Below are 21,128 nucleotides of genomic sequence, written 5' to 3'. Positions count from 1 at the left end.
AGTGCTGGAGTTAATCTGTTAGAATAATAAAACTTTCCCTGTTCCACTTGGTTAGGTCATAGATTGATTGCTCTGGTGTTAATCTGTTTGAACAATAAAACTTTTGCCGTTCCAGTTGTCTTTTTTGTCTAATTCTGAAATGGGGAAATCTCAGATTGAATGTGCATTTTGTCTCTCAAAAGGAAGTAGAAGCAACTGTTCTAACATCAATTGGATCGTTTTCCAGAACAGACCAGCTCTCTAGCTTCTTAGCCATAGAGTAAAAGACTGGAAAATGTCTGCAAGCCACATGCACTGAGGATGCTCTTCCTAATGATGACTTCTAACGGAAAGATAGGAGAGAGGAATTAAATAACAGCATTTTAATTAGGGAAGACTCAGACAGGGAATGTCACGGAATCACAGAATTGTAGGGGTTGGAAGGGACCTCAAGAGATCATCGGGTCCAACCCCCCTCCCAAAGCAGGTTCCTGAGAGCAGCTTGCCCAGGTAGGCATCCAGAGGGGCCTTGAATATCTCCAGAGAAGGAGACCCCACAACCTCCCTGGGCAGCCTGTTCCAGTGCTCTGTCACCCTCACCGTGAAGAAGTTCTTTCGCACGCTGCTGCGGAACTTCCTGTCATCCATGTTGTGGCCACTGCCCCTTGTCCTGTCCCCACAAACCACCAAAAAGAGGTTGGCCAAATCCCTCTGCCTCCCACACTTAAGATATGTGTAACATTAATAAGGTCCCCAATTCACCTTCGGGTGAATGCTTGCAAAGTTCACACTAAATTGGCAGGCAGGAACAACCCTGGATTCGATTTCTGAGCTAACTTTTACGAAGGAGCTGAGAAACCAATGGCTTTGGAGAGTCCAAACCCAAAAAAAAACAGAGAACAGAGTTCAGAAGCTATGAAAAGAGTCATCTTGAGCCTTTCCTCTTCTAAGAATATCATAATGGCTGCACATTTGAGAAGTCTTTTAAATTGTAGAACCCCATTCCTTTAACGTGCCAAATACCATTGCTTTGGATCTTCTGCTGTGAGACTTGGGGAAAATCAGGTAAAGAGCTGTCCTGGTTTCAGCCAGGATAGGGTTCTTTTTCTTCATAGGGGCTGGTATGCGCATTTTGCAGGAAAGTAACTCCAAATCCCAAATATAAACAACTTCTATAGATAGAAATGTGAGGAGTCCAAAGTCGTGAAATCTGAAAGACAGCTTACTTTGCTAGGCTTTCTGTGAAAGAAGTCATTCTTAATCCAATATTAGAGATCCTTCTATGGAAAGCAAGAACATTATGTAATCCAAAAGCCAGGTGCCACAAAGAGTAAAGAGATTTGGTGTAAGGGTATCTAACAGATTGAAATGTGGGTAAATATTTTGGTACTACCGTAACATCCAATAATAATCAGTTGCATGCAACTTTTTGACCCCCACCCCCTTTTATTTTTTCTTTTTTCTTCCCCCAGTCATTCACCCGCCCACATACAATGCAACAAAAACAGATTTGGTAATAAAAGTAAGTATTCAGATAATCTTATAAAAACGTTTTGGTTACAAAAAAGCTGGTTATAGGAAAGCACCAAAAGTTCAAAACATGCAAAATAGCACAGAGAAGTTGTGCAAATAAGTCTCAAAAGTGCATGACTGCTTTGCATGCAACCACGAATTGTACAGCAGTGTTCTAGGTGTCTTTGCTGAAGTGCATTGTGTTTCGGCATACAGGATCAGGCTGCTGGAGGCTTTGCCTTTGGTTATTCCATTTCACCAAGCATCTCATCACTTGTCTTAGTGTTGGCGTTGTCCAGTGCCTGTTGGCTTTCGATTGTAAAAGGGCATGAAAGACAAGCTGTGGTAATGCAGCTAGAGCTAGGAGCTGCCTCTTCCCAAGTAATGTCATCGTGCCTCTGCTGTGACCTTCTCCATTCACTTTTGACCATGTTCCAACATAACCAAAGCATCTCTCCAGCTCATCTCTCTCCTTATCTTCTGCTTTTCCCTCTATCTCTACCTAGTCCTTAATTCTGAGCCAAAATGCCACGCTGCACTTTCTCTGAGCTCTTTTCTTACCTGGGTATGTCTTTTCCAAGACTCCGTGGAGACACCCTCAGAACTGAAAGTGCCTCTGAAGTCAAAGAAATAATGTGTTATTTCTGGATGGTGGAATGACAAACAAAAGTAGGCCTCCTTTGATTATCATGACAAAGCTTATCCCGGTTTTGGCTCGGAGAGAGTTCGTTTCGTAGGTAGCTGGTGTGGTGCCGTGTTTTGGGTTTAGGATGAGAATGCTGCTGATAACACAGAGGTGTTTCAGTTGTGACAGAACAGTGCTTACCCAGAGACAAGGACTCGTCAACTTCTCGTGCTGCCTTGCCAGCGAAGAGGCTGCAGATGCTCCAAAACAAGTCGGGAAGGGACACAGCCAGAACAGGAGACCCAAACTGGCCCAAGGGATGTCCCATTCCATATGGCATCATGCAGAACAACAAAACTTTGGGGGTTGCCCATGGATGGAGAGGTGCTGTTTGGGGCCTGGCAGGGTATCAATTGGTGGATGGTAAGCAATTGCATTGTGCATCATTCCTTTTGTAGATAGATTATAATTGTAGTTGTTAGTGGTTTTCCTCCCTTTAGTGAACCATTCAACTGTCTTTATCTCAACCCACAAGTTCTAACTTTGTTGTTTTCCCAATTTTCTCCCCCGTCCCACGGGGAGGGTGGGGGAATGAGCGAATGGCTGCGTGCTGCTTAGCGGCCTGCCAGGTTAAACCACAACAGGAGAGTAACACCACTGTATATACACTGCCTCAGAAATGTTTTTAATACAAACGGGTACTGTTTGGGGTATCGTAATTGAAGTCCAGTCTGGCATTCCACCTAGCATGATGTAGTGCTGGCAAGTGAGACGACCCTACAGGAAAAGAGCCACAGACTTTCTGGCTGACAACTGCAAACTTTTCAGGAAGCATTTCATCATTGAACCATTCTGCTTCCTACCTGGAAAAAAAGAAGTGCTCCTATAAGGCCTGCACTAGTGAAGTAGCTACAACCAGATGATGGCATGAAGAATGTGAAATACACGGTAAAACAAAATGACAAAATGTTAAGTCTTGATGAATCACTGGAGTCCTAACTGGTAAGGTCACTGTGTCCTCTTTGCTGTCTTACTCCTCTATGGGAGACCTACAGAAAATAAAAGATGGTAACTTGGTAGATATCATCTTGCATGTAACCAGACTGTGTTCTGACACGTACAACAAAACCACGATCTTCAGTCGTCTTGATTAGTTAAATTCTGTACCAATATTTCTGAAGAGAAAACTGCTTCTTCAGAAACTAACGAGTTCCCCTTGATGTAACACACTCCTGAGTGTTATTTCAGAAAAAAAAAAAATAATAAAAAAAAAGATTATTAAATTACAAACAAGTCTAAAGGATATTTCTTTTCCCCTTTAGCAAGGAACAAAATGGGTACAATCATCTGGCCAAGCTTTTAGTTAGAAATGATGCTGCTACTGTCTTGAGAGAGCTGGAAGCGAGTTTTCCTAGAATAAGATAGTTCAGTTGGAAGGGACCTTCCAAGATCGAGTCCAACTGTCTGACCTCTTTGAGGATAATCAAAAGCTAAAGCATATCCATGAGGGCATTGCCCAAATGCCTCTGGAACACTGGAAGTCCTGGGGTGTCAACCACCTCTCAAGGATGCCTGTTCCAGGGTTTGATCGCCCCACAGTAAAGAATTTTTTCCTAATGTGCAGTCTGAACTCAACCGTTGCAGCTTTTCACCATTTCCATGCATTCTAGCATTCTTGCTTCAGAAGATGTCAAGGCTGTAAACTATTGTTTCTCTTAGCATGGGTCCAGATGGTTCTGGATGCTAACTGGAAGTGTGTCACCCTGCCAGATGACTTGGGTATGCCATTTTGTTACATTCTTCACTGGATTGGAGGAAAGTAAATGAGCTATATCCAGCATGGCGATCAAGCAGTTGCAGAAGACGCTTAGTCATTGGGTACTTTGTTCTCCCAAACCACTGCAGATTTAGAAGAGAGTACGCCTAGACAATGCAGTGTTTGGAAAACTGACTGAAATATCTGGTGTATTAATCTCCTGATGGTGGTGGTTGCCATGTTTTGTCTGCCTACAATATGGGAATCAGAGATATGAAGCTGGGGATATAACAGCATGCTCTTCTGAATAAAGTAAAGTCAACATTGTGGAAAGACCGACTTGTAGCTTTTTTCTCATACTAGCCAAAGTGTATCTATATTACTATGCAAATAAGACTTTACTGAGTTCTACACTAGACAGAAGTTCTAGACACATTTCTAGAGAGAAATTATTTTCTAGGATAATCATCAAGAAAGCTGGCCAGCTATAGGACAGCATCTTGAAAGCAGTAGTAATTCCGTACTTAATGTATGCAGTCTAAGTAGGGCTAGCACGGAAGTCTCCATTCTGATGTTAAAAAACAATACAAATCTGAAGACTAGTTGCTTAATCTAAGGAAGTCATGCACCTTCCTCTCTGGCATAAGGTGACAGTTGCTCCAGTTATTTTCAAGAACGTAGTGTTGTTATTACGCTTTGGGTAATAATAAATAAAATTGGTGCGAGAGGGGGGGAAACAGTGAATTCCCAAGGTGGATAAACCACTAGAATTAAACTGTAATGTAGAGATCTTGTTCGTAAGACACACATATGTGAATTCAGCTTAAAGGTCTAAATTCAGGCTTCTCTCATGTTGCAGAAGGGACAGTGAAACCTCTGCACACTGTCAAAATAGCACAGAACCAATAACAAGGATGTCTAATGGATGTTGCAGGGGAGACGTTCGGGTCGTTGTGATTTTTTTTTTCATAGCTGGTTGTGCTTTTGGCTTTTAGTGAACTTACCCAGTTAAGTTAAACCGTATTGCCTTCTTTTCCTACTTCATGCATTCAGTGTATCTTTAGATATAGCTTGAAATTCGGGAGCTTATACTGGACGCACAGGAAAAACCAGGAGCTGCAGTCCAGCTGAGATGTTAGTGACCAAGATGTGTGACTTCTTTTAAAGGTCCAGCACCCTACTGCAGAAATGCTTGTGAAGGCTTCCCACACACAAGAGCAAGAAGTTGGAGATGGAACTGGCTTTGTCCTCGTTCTTGATCAAGTCCTTCAGGAAGTAGCCTAAGCCCTTCGGAGGCTGGGATTATCAGTCTCAGAGGCAAGCTCTATTGTTACTGCCGTTCTGGAGATTTAGTTCACACTGCCATTGGTCATAGAACTGCGACTAGTCTGCTTGCTTCCAGATGAATTTTTAGTCAGAGGTGTATGGAGAAGAGCACTGTATGTTTTTGTTGCTTGTGATTGTTTGCTTCCCTTGTAAGCTTTTCCATTTGTTTTTGTTGTATGGCCCTTTTCCAAGGAGGTAGAAGCAATACGAATGCACAGCCAGGTGATATATTTGTTGTTTGCTGCACAGGTGAGGGAAAGATCCAAAAAAGTTGGCAAGGAAGCCCTAGAAATTCTTCTAGACATGGTGTGCTGTTCGCAATGAACCTTGGGGATTTTGAAGTGGCATCTGTGTTGCGTCTTTCAGTGATACGCACAAAGGATGGCACTGAAGGCTTCTTTTGTTGAAGCTTATTGCTCAGGCCTGTAGCAAGTGGATAAGAACATACCTGTGCATGCATCTAAAGACTTCCGTGGCTTGACTAACTTCTTCATAGAAGACAAAAGTCGTGGCTAGTTTATCAGGGTAAACTGATGGAATACATCAGCCTCTGAAATTAGTATGACATTGAACTCTTTGCTGACACTGTGGCTCAGAAAAGACCTGTACTTTCTACTAAATCTTTACAGAAATAGCTTACTGCTTTTATCTTTCAAGCAGAAAACCCTTTTTCGTAGACTTTGTTGGCATTGCGAGGGTACATGAAGAGAATTCTGCAGAGAGGGGGGGTGTGATTTAAAAGGCTAAGAGAACACCCTGAGTGTGTCGGCTTGCTTTCTCAATTGCTAACATATCAAAGCATAGGAACTGAATCAAGAAAGGAGGGGTTCCGCATCATCCGTTTATGGCATTCTCCAAATGTACGTAGTGTCTCGTTCTAGTTGGACCTACAGAGCAGCCTCTGGCAGACCACTGCCATTGCAGAGCATCACCTTGCTGAAGAAGCGCTATTGAAGTCACTAAGCATTTGCAAGTAACAGTGACAAACTGGGAAGAGATTGCTGTTTGCTTGTGTCAACCTTGCCTGCCTGGGAGACTGATTTCCCTCCCCAGCTGGAGAACCCGCAGGGACATCAAGGAGGCCGGAAGGGGGCTATTCAGGGGACCACACAGGGAAGGGCAAGCAACGGCCAGGTGAGGGCTGATCCCTTTTAAATAGCTTTATTTGCTTCTTGGCTCTTGAGTCAAAACACCCATAGCTACGTTGCAGGACCAGCATTATGCCTGCTCCGGCTGCTCCAGCCAGAGCCACACTGTGATATCATCGTGGTGACACTGGGTCGTCACGGTGACGTTTGAGTTCCCCCACCAGAACCCCCAGGCAGTCCGTTGAGCCTCACTTGCTGACTGGCAGCACCAGCAGTAGCCTCTCGCACAAATGGCTGCAGATGGAAACTCGAGTGACAACGAGATAAATGAAATTTATCAGGAGCCACTTCCCGAAGAGATGTCGTACGGTTTTGCTCCAGATGAGCTGTTTGAGTCTTCGGACTCCCCTTCTCCTGAGCCTCTGCGACAAGATAAAGGAGCAGCTTGTGATGCTCCTGTACCATCAACAAGGGAGGAAAAAGATCTCCAAGCTCTCCCTGATGACCACGAGACCAAACACCTTCCTCATCATTCTTCTGAGGAGAACGCTGGCCAGGACAACATCTTCTCATCGCTCAGCTTCCCAAGGAAACTCTGGCAACTGGCGGAAAGTGACCAATTTAAGGCCATCTGGTGGGGTCACTCTGGAAACTATATCGTGATCGACAAGGAAATGTTTGAAGCAGAAGTGCTGGGAAGGACAAGACCTCCGAGAGTTTTTGAGACTGAGAGAATGCAAAGTTTCATCCGTCAGCTGAATCTCTATGGATTCAGAAAACTGCGAGAGGACCTGCAAAGATCTGCCTCGCTTCCTGATCTTCCTAAAGAAGAGGATGCATTTTCTGCTCGTAGGAAGGTACCTCCATTGCTCCACGCGTGAACACAATATTCTGGTGGGAGAGATGGGTGTGCCAATGCAATAAGCCTTGGCAATGGAGGAGATGAGGATAAGAGCAGATGTTCTGATCTTAATTGCTTTTTCAGGCTACTTCCAGGTGTTTTAGAGCTAGCATTGCTGAGGGGTAGAAATGCAGATAACATACATTTGGGTGGTACCCAATGAGTTTGAACCCATGGAACACAAAGATAAATCAATCAGGCTATGATGAGTCTATTTATTTTCAGCCATTTGCAACGGACCAGGACTGTATCATCAGGACTGCATCATTAACTTCGTGTCAGCCTAAGTTTTAGGCTTCAACCGACCAATAGATCTTGCTAACCCAGGATTGCCTTTACCAATTAAAATCCTCAGCTCTTCTCTCTTGCTGTTTCTCAGTCCCAAACACGGAGCAACTAATTCTTCTCCTTTGCATTTTGTAGCTACTCTACTACTCTAACCCCAACTTCAAGAGAGGTGCTCCCCACCTGCTCAAGAACTGCAAGCGACAAGTTGCCCCGAAGAGGAAAGCCCTGCAGGCGGGGCTGGATGAGAGCTGCCCCAGCAGCAGCCTATACGCCCAGCCTGGCTGCAGAGACGTCGATATGCATGAGGAGGACCCCATGGCAGCAGCTCCAGCAGAAACACAGCCAGCGGCACGCGCAGGGTCCCCAGTCCCCAGGCACTGGGCAAAAGCCACCCCTCAAGCCAGCGCTGCCCCGACAGCCTCGCAGGGAGCTTCTCCCACCCTGCCAGCTCCTGCTGCAGCAGCAGGCAGGGCCAAGCAGCGGCGCCTGGACCCCTCCCTGCTGCTAGCAGGCAGCAGCCAGACTTCAGCTGCCGATCCTGCGCCCTCCCCACACCACATCCTCCCTTCCCACATACCCCAGGCTTCCTCTTCTGCCCTGCCTCCCTTCCGTCACCTACTCTTTCCACTGGCCTTGCTGGCAGTAGCCTCGGCTGCAGCCATTTTGCAGCCATACAGCTGGCAGTGCCTGGCAGCCCCACACTGCCCGACCTGCACCTGCGAACAAGACAGGGCAGCTGCAGGCGACACAATGGCACCCAGGCATGGCACCCGCTAGACATAGCACAGATAGCAGCACCCCCTTACACCTTCATAGTCTCTTAGTTCATAGGTTGATAGTGCTGGAGTTAATCTGTTAGAATAATAAAACTTTCCCTGTTCCACTTGGTTAGGTCATAGATTGATTGCTCTGGTGTTAATCTGTTTGAACAATAAAACTTTTGCCGTTCCAGTTGTCTTTTTTGTCTAATTCTGAAATGGGGAAATCTCAGATTGAATGTGCATTTTGTCTCTCAAAAGGAAGTAGAAGCAACTGTTCTAACATCAATTGGATCGTTTTCCAGAACAGACCAGCTCTCTAGCTTCTTAGCCATAGAGTAAAAGACTGGAAAATGTCTGCAAGCCACATGCACTGAGGATGCTCTTCCTAATGATGACTTCTAACGGAAAGATAGGAGAGAGGAATTAAATAACAGCATTTTAATTAGGGAAGACTCAGACAGGGAATGTCACGGAATCACAGAATTGTAGGGGTTGGAAGGGACCTCAAGAGATCATCGGGTCCAACCCCCCTCCCAAAGCAGGTTCCTGAGAGCAGCTTGCCCAGGTAGGCATCCAGAGGGGCCTTGAATATCTCCAGAGAAGGAGACCCCACAACCTCCCTGGGCAGCCTGTTCCAGTGCTCTGTCACCCTCACCGTGAAGAAGTTCTTTCGCACGCTGCTGCGGAACTTCCTGTCATCCATGTTGTGGCCACTGCCCCTTGTCCTGTCCCCACAAACCACCAAAAAGAGGTTGGCCAAATCCCTCTGCCTCCCACACTTAAGATATGTGTAACATTAATAAGGTCCCCAATTCACCTTCGGGTGAATGCTTGCAAAGTTCACACTAAATTGGCAGGCAGGAACAACCCTGGATTCGATTTCTGAGCTAACTTTTACGAAGGAGCTGAGAAACCAATGGCTTTGGAGAGTCCAAACCCAAAAAAAAACAGAGAACAGAGTTCAGAAGCTATGAAAAGAGTCATCTTGAGCCTTTCCTCTTCTAAGAATATCATAATGGCTGCACATTTGAGAAGTCTTTTAAATTGTAGAACCCCATTCCTTTAACGTGCCAAATACCATTGCTTTGGATCTTCTGCTGTGAGACTTGGGGAAAATCAGGTAAAGAGCTGTCCTGGTTTCAGCCAGGATAGGGTTCTTTTTCTTCATAGGGGCTGGTATGCGCATTTTGCAGGAAAGTAACTCCAAATCCCAAATATAAACAACTTCTATAGATAGAAATGTGAGGAGTCCAAAGTCGTGAAATCTGAAAGACAGCTTACTTTGCTAGGCTTTCTGTGAAAGAAGTCATTCTTAATCCAATATTAGAGATCCTTCTATGGAAAGCAAGAACATTATGTAATCCAAAAGCCAGGTGCCACAAAGAGTAAAGAGATTTGGTGTAAGGGTATCTAACAGATTGAAATGTGGGTAAATATTTTGGTACTACCGTAACATCCAATAATAATCAGTTGCATGCAACTTTTTGACCCCCACCCCCTTTTATTTTTTCTTTTTTCTTCCCCCAGTCATTCACCCGCCCACATACAATGCAACAAAAACAGATTTGGTAATAAAAGTAAGTATTCAGATAATCTTATAAAAACGTTTTGGTTACAAAAAAGCTGGTTATAGGAAAGCACCAAAAGTTCAAAACATGCAAAATAGCACAGAGAAGTTGTGCAAATAAGTCTCAAAAGTGCATGACTGCTTTGCATGCAACCACGAATTGTACAGCAGTGTTCTAGGTGTCTTTGCTGAAGTGCATTGTGTTTCGGCATACAGGATCAGGCTGCTGGAGGCTTTGCCTTTGGTTATTCCATTTCACCAAGCATCTCATCACTTGTCTTAGTGTTGGCGTTGTCCAGTGCCTGTTGGCTTTCGATTGTAAAAGGGCATGAAAGACAAGCTGTGGTAATGCAGCTAGAGCTAGGAGCTGCCTCTTCCCAAGTAATGTCATCGTGCCTCTGCTGTGACCTTCTCCATTCACTTTTGACCATGTTCCAACATAACCAAAGCATCTCTCCAGCTCATCTCTCTCCTTATCTTCTGCTTTTCCCTCTATCTCTACCTAGTCCTTAATTCTGAGCCAAAATGCCACGCTGCACTTTCTCTGAGCTCTTTTCTTACCTGGGTATGTCTTTTCCAAGACTCCGGGGAGACACCCTCAGAACTGAAAGTGCCTCTGAAGTCAAAGAAATAATGTGTTATTTCTGGATGGTGGAATGACAAACAAAAGTAGGCCTCCTTTGATTATCATGACAAAGCTTATCCCGGTTTTGGCTCGGAGAGAGTTCGTTTCGTAGGTAGCTGGTGTGGTGCCGTGTTTTGGGTTTAGGATGAGAATGCTGCTGATAACACAGAGGTGTTTCAGTTGTGACAGAACAGTGCTTACCCAGAGACAAGGACTCGTCAACTTCTCGTGCTGCCTTGCCAGCGAAGAGGCTGCAGATGCTCCAAAACAAGTCGGGAAGGGACACAGCCAGAACAGGAGACCCAAACTGGCCCAAGGGATGTCCCATTCCATATGGCATCATGCAGAACAACAAAACTTTGGGGGTTGCCCATGGATGGAGAGGTGCTGTTTGGGGCCTGGCAGGGTATCAATTGGTGGATGGTAAGCAATTGCATTGTGCATCATTCCTTTTGTAGATAGATTATAATTGTAGTTGTTAGTGGTTTTCCTCCCTTTAGTGAACCATTCAACTGTCTTTATCTCAACCCACAAGTTCTAACTTTGTTGTTTTCCCAATTTTCTCCCCCGTCCCACGGGGAGGGTGGGGGAATGAGCGAATGGCTGCGTGCTGCTTAGCGGCCTGCCAGGTTAAACCACAACAGGAGAGTAACACCACTGTATATACACTGCCTCAGAAATGTTTTTAATACAAACGGGTACTGTTTGGGGTATCGTAATTGAAGTCCAGTCTGGCATTCCACCTAGCATGATGTAGTGCTGGCAAGTGAGACGACCCTACAGGAAAAGAGCCACAGACTTTCTGGCTGACAACTGCAAACTTTTCAGGAAGCATTTCATCATTGAACCATTCTGCTTCCTACCTGGAAAAAAAGAAGTGCTCCTATAAGGCCTGCACTAGTGAAGTAGCTACAACCAGATGATGGCATGAAGAATGTGAAATACACGGTAAAACAAAATGACAAAATGTTAAGTCTTGATGAATCACTGGAGTCCTAACTGGTAAGGTCACTGTGTCCTCTTTGCTGTCTTACTCCTCTATGGGAGACCTACAGAAAATAAAAGATGGTAACTTGGTAGATATCATCTTGCATGTAACCAGACTGTGTTCTGACACGTACAACAAAACCACGATCTTCAGTCGTCTTGATTAGTTAAATTCTGTACCAATATTTCTGAAGAGAAAACTGCTTCTTCAGAAACTAACGAGTTCCCCTTGATGTAACACACTCCTGAGTGTTATTTCAGAAAAAAAAAAAATAAAAATAGATTATTAAATTACAAACAAGTCTAAAGGATATTTCTTTTCCCCTTTAGCAAGGAACAAAATGGGTACAATCATCTGGCCAAGCTTTTAGTTAGAAATGATGCTGCTACTGTCTTGAGAGAGCTGGAAGCGAGTTTTCCTAGAATAAGATAGTTCAGTTGGAAGGGACCTTCCAAGATCGAGTCCAACTGTCTGACCTCTTTGAGGATAATCAAAAGCTAAAGCATATCCATGAGGGCATTGCCCAAATGCCTCTGGAACACTGGAAGTCCTGGGGTGTCAACCACCTCTCAAGGATGCCTGTTCCAGGGTTTGATCGCCCCACAGTAAAGAATTTTTTCCTAATGTGCAGTCTGAACTCAACCGTTGCAGCTTTTCACCATTTCCATGCATTCTAGCATTCTTGCTTCAGAAGATGTCAAGGCTGTAAACTATTGTTTCTCTTAGCATGGGTCCAGATGGTTCTGGATGCTAACTGGAAGTGTGTCACCCTGCCAGATGACTTGGGTATGCCATTTTGTTACATTCTTCACTGGATTGGAGGAAAGTAAATGAGCTATATCCAGCATGGCGATCAAGCAGTTGCAGAAGACGCTTAGTCATTGGGTACTTTGTTCTCCCAAACCACTGCAGATTTAGAAGAGAGTACGCCTAGACAATGCAGTGTTTGGAAAACTGACTGAAATATCTGGTGTATTAATCTCCTGATGGTGGTGGTTGCCATGTTTTGTCTGCCTACAATATGGGAATCAGAGATATGAAGCTGGGGATATAACAGCATGCTCTTCTGAATAAAGTAAAGTCAACATTGTGGAAAGACCGACTTGTAGCTTTTTTCTCATACTAGCCAAAGTGTATCTATATTACTATGCAAATAAGACTTTACTGAGTTCTACACTAGACAGAAGTTCTAGACACATTTCTAGAGAGAAATTATTTTCTAGGATAATCATCAAGAAAGCTGGCCAGCTATAGGACAGCATCTTGAAAGCAGTAGTAATTCCGTACTTAATGTATGCAGTCTAAGTAGGGCTAGCACGGAAGTCTCCATTCTGATGTTAAAAAACAATACAAATCTGAAGACTAGTTGCTTAATCTAAGGAAGTCATGCACCTTCCTCTCTGGCATAAGGTGACAGTTGCTCCAGTTATTTTCAAGAACGTAGTGTTGTTATTACGCTTTGGGTAATAATAAATAAAATTGGTGCGAGAGGGGGGGAAACAGTGAATTCCCAAGGTGGATAAACCACTAGAATTAAACTGTAATGTAGAGATCTTGTTCGTAAGACACACATATGTGAATTCAGCTTAAAGGTCTAAATTCAGGCTTCTCTCATGTTGCAGAAGGGACAGTGAAACCTCTGCACACTGTCAAAATAGCACAGAACCAATAACAAGGATGTCTAATGGATGTTGCAGGGGAGACGTTCGGGTCGTTGTGATTTTTTTTTTCATAGCTGGTTGTGCTTTTGGCTTTTAGTGAACTTACCCAGTTAAGTTAAACCGTATTGCCTTCTTTTCCTACTTCATGCATTCAGTGTATCTTTAGATATAGCTTGAAATTCGGGAGCTTATACTGGACGCACAGGAAAAACCAGGAGCTGCAGTCCAGCTGAGATGTTAGTGACCAAGATGTGTGACTTCTTTTAAAGGTCCAGCACCCTACTGCAGAAATGCTTGTGAAGGCTTCCCACACACAAGAGCAAGAAGTTGGAGATGGAACTGGCTTTGTCCTCGTTCTTGATCAAGTCCTTCAGGAAGTAGCCTAAGCCCTTCGGAGGCTGGGATTATCAGTCTCAGAGGCAAGCTCTATTGTTACTGCCGTTCTGGAGATTTAGTTCACACTGCCATTGGTCATAGAACTGCGACTAGTCTGCTTGCTTCCAGATGAATTTTTAGTCAGAGGTGTATGGAGAAGAGCACTGTATGTTTTTGTTGCTTGTGATTGTTTGCTTCCCTTGTAAGCTTTTCCATTTGTTTTTGTTGTATGGCCCTTTTCCAAGGAGGTAGAAGCAATACGAATGCACAGCCAGGTGATATATTTGTTGTTTGCTGCACAGGTGAGGGAAAGATCCAAAAAAGTTGGCAAGGAAGCCCTAGAAATTCTTCTAGACATGGTGTGCTGTTCGCAATGAACCTTGGGGATTTTGAAGTGGCATCTGTGTTGCGTCTTTCAGTGATACGCACAAAGGATGGCACTGAAGGCTTCTTTTGTTGAAGCTTATTGCTCAGGCCTGTAGCAAGTGGATAAGAACATACCTGTGCACGCATCTAAAGACTTCCGTGGCTTGACTAACTTCTTCATAGAAGACAAAAGTCGTGGCTAGTTTATCAGGGTAAACTGATGGAATACATCAGCCTCTGAAATTAGTATGACATTGAACTCTTTGCTGACACTGTGGCTCAGAAAAGACCTGTACTTTCTACTAAATCTTTACAGAAATAGCTTACTGCTTTTATCTTTCAAGCAGAAAACCCTTTTTCGTAGACTTTGTTGGCATTGCGAGGGTACATGAAGAGAATTCTGCAGAGAGGGGGGGTGTGATTTAAAAGGCTAAGAGAACACCCTGAGTGTGTCGGCTTGCTTTCTCAATTGCTAACATATCAAAGCATAGGAACTGAATCAAGAAAGGAGGGGTTCCGCATCATCCGTTTATGGCATTCTCCAAATGTACGTAGTGTCTCGTTCTAGTTGGACCTACAGAGCAGCCTCTGGCAGACCACTGCCATTGCAGAGCATCACCTTGCTGAAGAAGCGCTATTGAAGTCACTAAGCATTTGCAAGTAACAGTGACAAACTGGGAAGAGATTGCTGTTTGCTTGTGTCAACCTTGCCTGCCTGGGAGACTGATTTCCCTCCCCAGCTGGAGAACCCGCAGGGACATCAAGGAGGCCGGAAGGGGGCTATTCAGGGGACCACACAGGGAAGGGCAAGCAACGGCCAGGTGAGGGCTGATCCCTTTTAAATAGCTTTATTTGCTTCTTGGCTCTTGAGTCAAAACACCCATAGCTACGTTGCAGGACCAGCATTATGCCTGCTCCGGCTGCTCCAGCCAGAGCCACACTGTGATATCATCGTGGTGACACTGGGTCGTCACGGTGACGTTTGAGTTCCCCCACCAGAACCCCCAGGCAGTCCGTTGAGCCTCACTTGCTGACTGGCAGCACCAGCAGTAGCCTCTCGCACAAATGGCTGCAGATGGAAACTCGAGTGACAACGAGATAAATGAAATTTATCAGGAGCCACTTCCCGAAGAGATGTCGTACGGTTTTGCTCCAGATGAGCTGTTTGAGTCTTCGGACTCCCCTTCTCCTGAGCCTCTGCGACAAGATAAAGGAGCAGCTTGTGATGCTCCTGTACCATCAACAAGGGAGGAAAAAGATCTCCAAGCTCTCCCTGATGACCACGAGACCAAACACCTTCCTCATCATTCTTCTGAGGAGAACGCTGGCCAGGACAACATCTTCTCATCGCTCAGCTTCCCAAGGAAACTCTGGCAACTGGCGGAAAGTGACCAATTTAAGGCCATCTGGTGGGGTCACTCTGGAAACTATATCGTGATCGACAAGGAAATGTTTGAAGCAGAAGTGCTGGGAAGGACAAGACCTCCGAGAGTTTTTGAGACTGAGAGAATGCAAAGTTTCATCCGTCAGCTGAATCTCTATGGATTCAGAAAACTGCGAGAGGACCTGCAAAGATCTGCCTCGCTTCCTGATCTTCCTAAAGAAGAGGATGCATTTTCTGCTCGTAGGAAGGTACCTCCATTGCTCCACGCGTGAACACAATATTCTGGTGGGAGAGATGGGTGTGCCAATGCAATAAGCCTTGGCAATGGAGGAGATGAGGATAAGAGCAGATGTTCTGATCTTAATTGCTTTTTCAGGCTACTTCCAGGTGTTTTAGAGCTAGCATTGCTGAGGGGTAGAAATGCAGATAACATACATTTGGGTGGTACCCAATGAGTTTGAACCCATGGAACACAAAGATAAATCAATCAGGCTATGATGAGTCTATTTATTTTCAGCCATTTGCAACGGACCAGGACTGTATCATCAGGACTGCATCATTAACTTCGTGTCAGCCTAAGTTTTAGGCTTCAACCGACCAATAGATCTTGCTAACCCAGGATTGCCTTTACCAATTAAAATCCTCAGCTCTTCTCTCTTGCTGTTTCTCAGTCCCAAACACGGAGCAACTAATTCTTCTCCTTTGCATTTTGTAGCTACTCTACTACTCTAACCCCAACTTCAAGAGAGGTGCTCCCCACCTGCTCAAGAACTGCAAGCGACAAGTTGCCCCGAAGAGGAAAGCCCTGCAGGCGGGGCTGGATGAGAGCTGCCCCAGCAGCAGCCTATACGCCCAGCCTGGCTGCAGAGACGTCGATATGCATGAGGAGGACCCCATGGCAGCAGCTCCAGCAGAAACACAGCCAGCGGCACGCGCAGGGTCCCCAGTCCCCAGGCACTGGGCAAAAGCCACCCCTCAAGCCAGCGCTGCCCCGACAGCCTCGCAGGGAGCTTCTCCCACCCTGCCAGCTCCTGCTGCAGCAGCAGGCAGGGCCAAGCAGCGGCGCCTGGACCCCTCCCTGCTGCTAGCAGGCAGCAGCCAGACTTCAGCTGCCGATCCTGCGCCCTCCCCACACCACATCCTCCCTTCCCACATACCCCAGGCTTCCTCTTCTGCCCTGCCTCCCTTCCGTCACCTACTCTTTCCACTGGCCTTGCTGGCAGTAGCCTCGGCTGCAGCCATTTTGCAGCCATACAGCTGGCAGTGCCTGGCAGCCCCACACTGCCCGACCTGCACCTGCGAACAAGACAGGGCAGCTGCAGGCGACACAATGGCACCCAGGCATGGCACCCGCTAGACATAGCACAGATAGCAGCACCCCCTTACACCTTCATAGTCTCTTAGTTCATAGGTTGATAGTGCTGGAGTTAATCTGTTAGAATAATAAAACTTTCCCTGTTCCACTTGGTTAGGTCATAGATTGATTGCTCTGGTGTTAATCTGTTTGAACAATAAAACTTTTGCCGTTCCAGTTGTCTTTTTTGTCTAATTCTGAAATGGGGAAATCTCAGATTGAATGTGCATTTTGTCTCTCAAAAGGAAGTAGAAGCAACTGTTCTAACATCAATTGGATCGTTTTCCAGAACAGACCAGCTCTCTAGCTTCTTAGCCATAGAGTAAAAGACTGGAAAATGTCTGCAAGCCACATGCACTGAGAATGCTCTTCCTAATGATGACTTCTAACGGAAAGATAGGAGAGAGGAATTAAATAACAGCATTTTAATTAGGGAAGACTCAGACAGGGAATGTCACGGAATCACAGAATTGTAGGGGTTGGAAGGGACCTCAAGAGATCATCGGGTTCAACCGCCCTCCCAAAGCAGGTTCCTGAGAGCAGCTTGCCCAGGTAGGCATCCAGAGGGGCCTTGAATATCTCCAGAGAAGGAGACCCCACAACCTCCCTGGGCAGCCTGTTCCAGTGCTCTGTCACCCTCACCGTGAAGAAGTTCTTTCGCACGCTGCTGCGGAACTTCCTGTCATCCATGTTGTGGCCACTGCCCCTTGTCCTGTCCCCACAAACCACCAAAAAGAGGTTGGCCAAATCCCTCTGCCTCCCACACTTAAGATATGTGTAACATTAATAAGGTCCCCAATTCACCTTCGGGTGAATGCTTGCAAAGTTCACACTAAATTGGCAGGCAGGAACAACCCTGGATTCGATTTCTGAGCTAACTTTTACGAAGGAGCTGAGAAACCAATGGCTTTGGAGAGTCCAAACCCGAAAAAACAGAGAACAGAGTTCAGAAGCTATGAAAAGAGTCATCTTGAGCCTTTACTCTTCTAAGGATATTATACTGGCTGTACATTTGAGAAGTATTTTAAACTGTAGAACCCCATTCCTTTAACGTGCCAAATACCATTGCTTTGGATCTTCTGCTGTGAGACTTGGGGAAAATCAGGTAAAGAGCTGTCCTGGTTTCAGCCAGGATAGGGTTCTTTTTCTTCATAGGGGCTGGTATGCGCATTTTGCAGGAAAGTAACTCCAAATCCCAAATATAAACAACTTCTATAGATAGAAATGTGAGGAGTCCAAAGTCGTGAAATCTGAAAGACAGCTTACTTTGCTAGGCTTTCTGTGAAAGAAGTCATTCTTAATCCAATATTAGAGATCCTTCTATGGAAAGCAAGAACATTATGTAATCCAAAAGCCAGGTGCCACAAAGAGTAAAGAGATTTGGTGTAAGGGTATCTAACAGATTGAAATGTGGGTAAATATTTTGGTACTACCGTAACATCCAATAATAATCAGTTGCATGCAACTTTTTGACCCCCACCCCCTTTTATTTTTTCTTTTTTCTTCCCCCAGTCATTCACCCGCCCACATACAATGCAACAAAAACAGATTTGGTAATAAAAGTAAGTATTCAGATAATCTTATAAAAACGTTTTGGTTACAAAAAAGCTGGTTATAGGAAAGCACCAAAAGTTCAAAACATGCAAAATAGCACAGAGAAGTTGTGCAAATAAGTCTCAAAAGTGCATGACTGCTTTGCATGCAACCACGAATTGTACAGCAGTGTTCTAGGTGTCTTTGCTGAAGTGCATTGTGTTTCGGCATACAGGATCAGGCTGCTGGAGGCTTTGCCTTTGGTTATTCCATTTCACCAAGCATCTCATCACTTGTCTTAGTGTTGGCGTTGTCCAGTGCCTGTTGGCTTTCGATTGTAAAAGGGCATGAAAGACAAGCTGTGGTAATGCAGCTAGAGCTAGGAGCTGCCTCTTCCCAAGTAATGTCATCGTGCCTCTGCTGTGACCTTCTCCATTCACTTTTGACCATGTTCCAACATAACCAAAGCATCTCTCCAGCTCATCTCTCTCCTTATCTTCTGCTTTTCCCTCTATCTCTACCTAGTCCTTAATTCTGAGCCAAAATGCCACGCTGCACTTTCTCTGAGCTCTTTTCTTACCTGGGTATGTCTTTTCCAAGACTCCGGGGAGACACCCTCAGAACTGAAAGTGCCTCTGAAGTCAAAGAAATAATGTGTTATTTCTGGATGGTGGAATGACAAACAAAAGTAGGCCTCCTTTGATTATCATGACAAAGCTTATCCCGGTTTTGGCTCGGAGAGAGTTCGTTTCGTAGGTAGCTGGTGTGGTGCCGTGTTTTGGGTTTAGGATGAGAATGCTGCTGATAACACAGAGGTGTTTCAGTTGTGACAGAACAGTGCTTACCCAGAGACAAGGACTCGTCAACTTCTCGTGCTGCCTTGCCAGCGAAGAGGCTGCAGATGCTCCAAAACAAGTCGAGAAGGGACACAGCCAGAACAGGAGACCCAAACTGGCCCAAGGGATGTCCCATTCCATATGGCATCATGCAGAACAACAAAACTTTGGGGGTTGCCCATGGATGGAGAGGTGCTGTTTGGGGCCTGGCAGGGTATCAATTGGTGGATGGTAAGCAATTGCATTGTGCATCATTCCTTTTGTAGATAGATTATAATTGTAGTTGTTAGTGGTTTTCCTCCCTTTAGTGAACCATTCAACTGTCTTTATCTCAACCCACAAGTTCTAACTTTGTTGTTTTCCCAATTTTCTCCCCCGTCCCACGGGGAGGGTGGGGGAATGAGCGAATGGCTGCGTGCTGCTTAGCGGCCTGCCAGGTTAAACCACAACAGGAGAGTAACACCACTGTATATACACTGCCTCAGAAATGTTTTTAATACAAACGGGTACTGTTTGGGGTATCGTAATTGAAGTCCAGTCTGGCATTCCACCTAGCATGATGTAGTGCTGGCAAGTGAGACGACCCTACAGGAAAAGAGCCACAGACTTTCTGGCTGACAACTGCAAACTTTTCAGGAAGCATTTCATCATTGAACCATTCTGCTTCCTACCTGGAAAAAAAGAAGTGCTCCTATAAGGCCTGCACTAGTGAAGTAGCTACAACCAGATGATGGCATGAAGAATGTGAAATACACGGTAAAACAAAATGACAAAATGTTAAGTCTTGATGAATCACTGGAGTCCTAACTGGTAAGGTCACTGTGTCCTCTTTGCTGTCTTACTCCTCTATGGGAGACCTACAGAAAATAAAAGATGGTAACTTGGTAGATATCATCTTGCATGTAACCAGACTGTGTTCTGACACGTACAACAAAACCACGATCTTCAGTCGTCTTGATTAGTTAAATTCTGTACCAATATTTCTGAAGAGAAAACTGCTTCTTCAGAAACTAACGAGTTCCCCTTGATGTAACACACTCCTGAGTGTTATTTCAGAAAAAAAAAAAATAATAAAAAAAAAGATTATTAAATTACAAACAAGTCTAAAGGATATTTCTTTTCCCCTTTAGCAAGGAACAAAATGGGTACAATCATCTGGCCAAGCTTTTAGTTAGAAATGATGCTGCTACTGTCTTGAGAGAGCTGGAAGCGAGTTTTCCTAGAATAAGATAGTTCAGTTGGAAGGGACCTTCCAAGATCGAGTCCAACTGTCTGACCTCTTTGAGGATAATCAAAAGCTAAAGCATATCCATGAGGGCATTGCCCAAATGCCTCTGGAACACTGGAAGTCCTGGGGTGTCAACCACCTCTCAAGGATGCCTGTTCCAGGGTTTGATCGCCCCACAGTAAAGAATTTTTTCCTAATGTGCAGTCTGAACTCAACCGTTGCAGCTTTTCACCATTTCCATGCATTCTAGCATTCTTGCTTCAGAAGATGTCAAGGCTGTAAACTATTGTTTCTCTTAGCATGGGTCCAGATGGTTCTGGATGCTAACTGGAAGTGTGTCACCCTGCCAGATGACTTGGGTATGCCATTTTGTTACATTCTTCACTGGATTGGAGGAAAGTAAATGAGCTATATCCAGCATGGCGATCAAGCAGTTGCAGAAGACGCTTAGTCATTGGGTACTTTGTTCTCCCAAACCACTGCAGATTTAGAAGAGAGTACGCCTAGACAATGCAGTGTTTGGAAAACTGACTGAAATATCTGGTGTATTAATCTCCTGATGGTGGTGGTTGCCATGTTTTGTCTGCCTACAATATGGGAATCAGAGATATGAAGCTGGGGATATAACAGCATGCTCTTCTGAATAAAGTAAAGTCAACATTGTGGAAAGACCGACTTGTAGCTTTTTTCTCATACTAGCCAAAGTGTATCTATATTACTATGCAAATAAGACTTTACTGAGTTCTACACTAGACAGAAGTTCTAGACACATTTCTAGAGAGAAATTATTTTCTAGGATAATCATCAAGAAAGCTGGCCAGCTATAGGACAGCATCTTGAAAGCAGTAGTAATTCCGTACTTAATGTATGCAGTCTAAGTAGGGCTAGCACGGAAGTCTCCATTCTGATGTTAAAAAACAATACAAATCTGAAGACTAGTTGCTTAATCTAAGGAAGTCATGCACCTTCCTCTCT

The sequence above is a fragment of the Aythya marila genome, assembly GCF_965140915.1.
Source record: "Aythya marila genome assembly, chromosome: 1".
In the NCBI taxonomy this organism is placed as follows: Eukaryota; Metazoa; Chordata; class Aves; order Anseriformes; family Anatidae; genus Aythya; species Aythya marila.
This window is presented reverse-complemented; position numbering follows the sequence as displayed.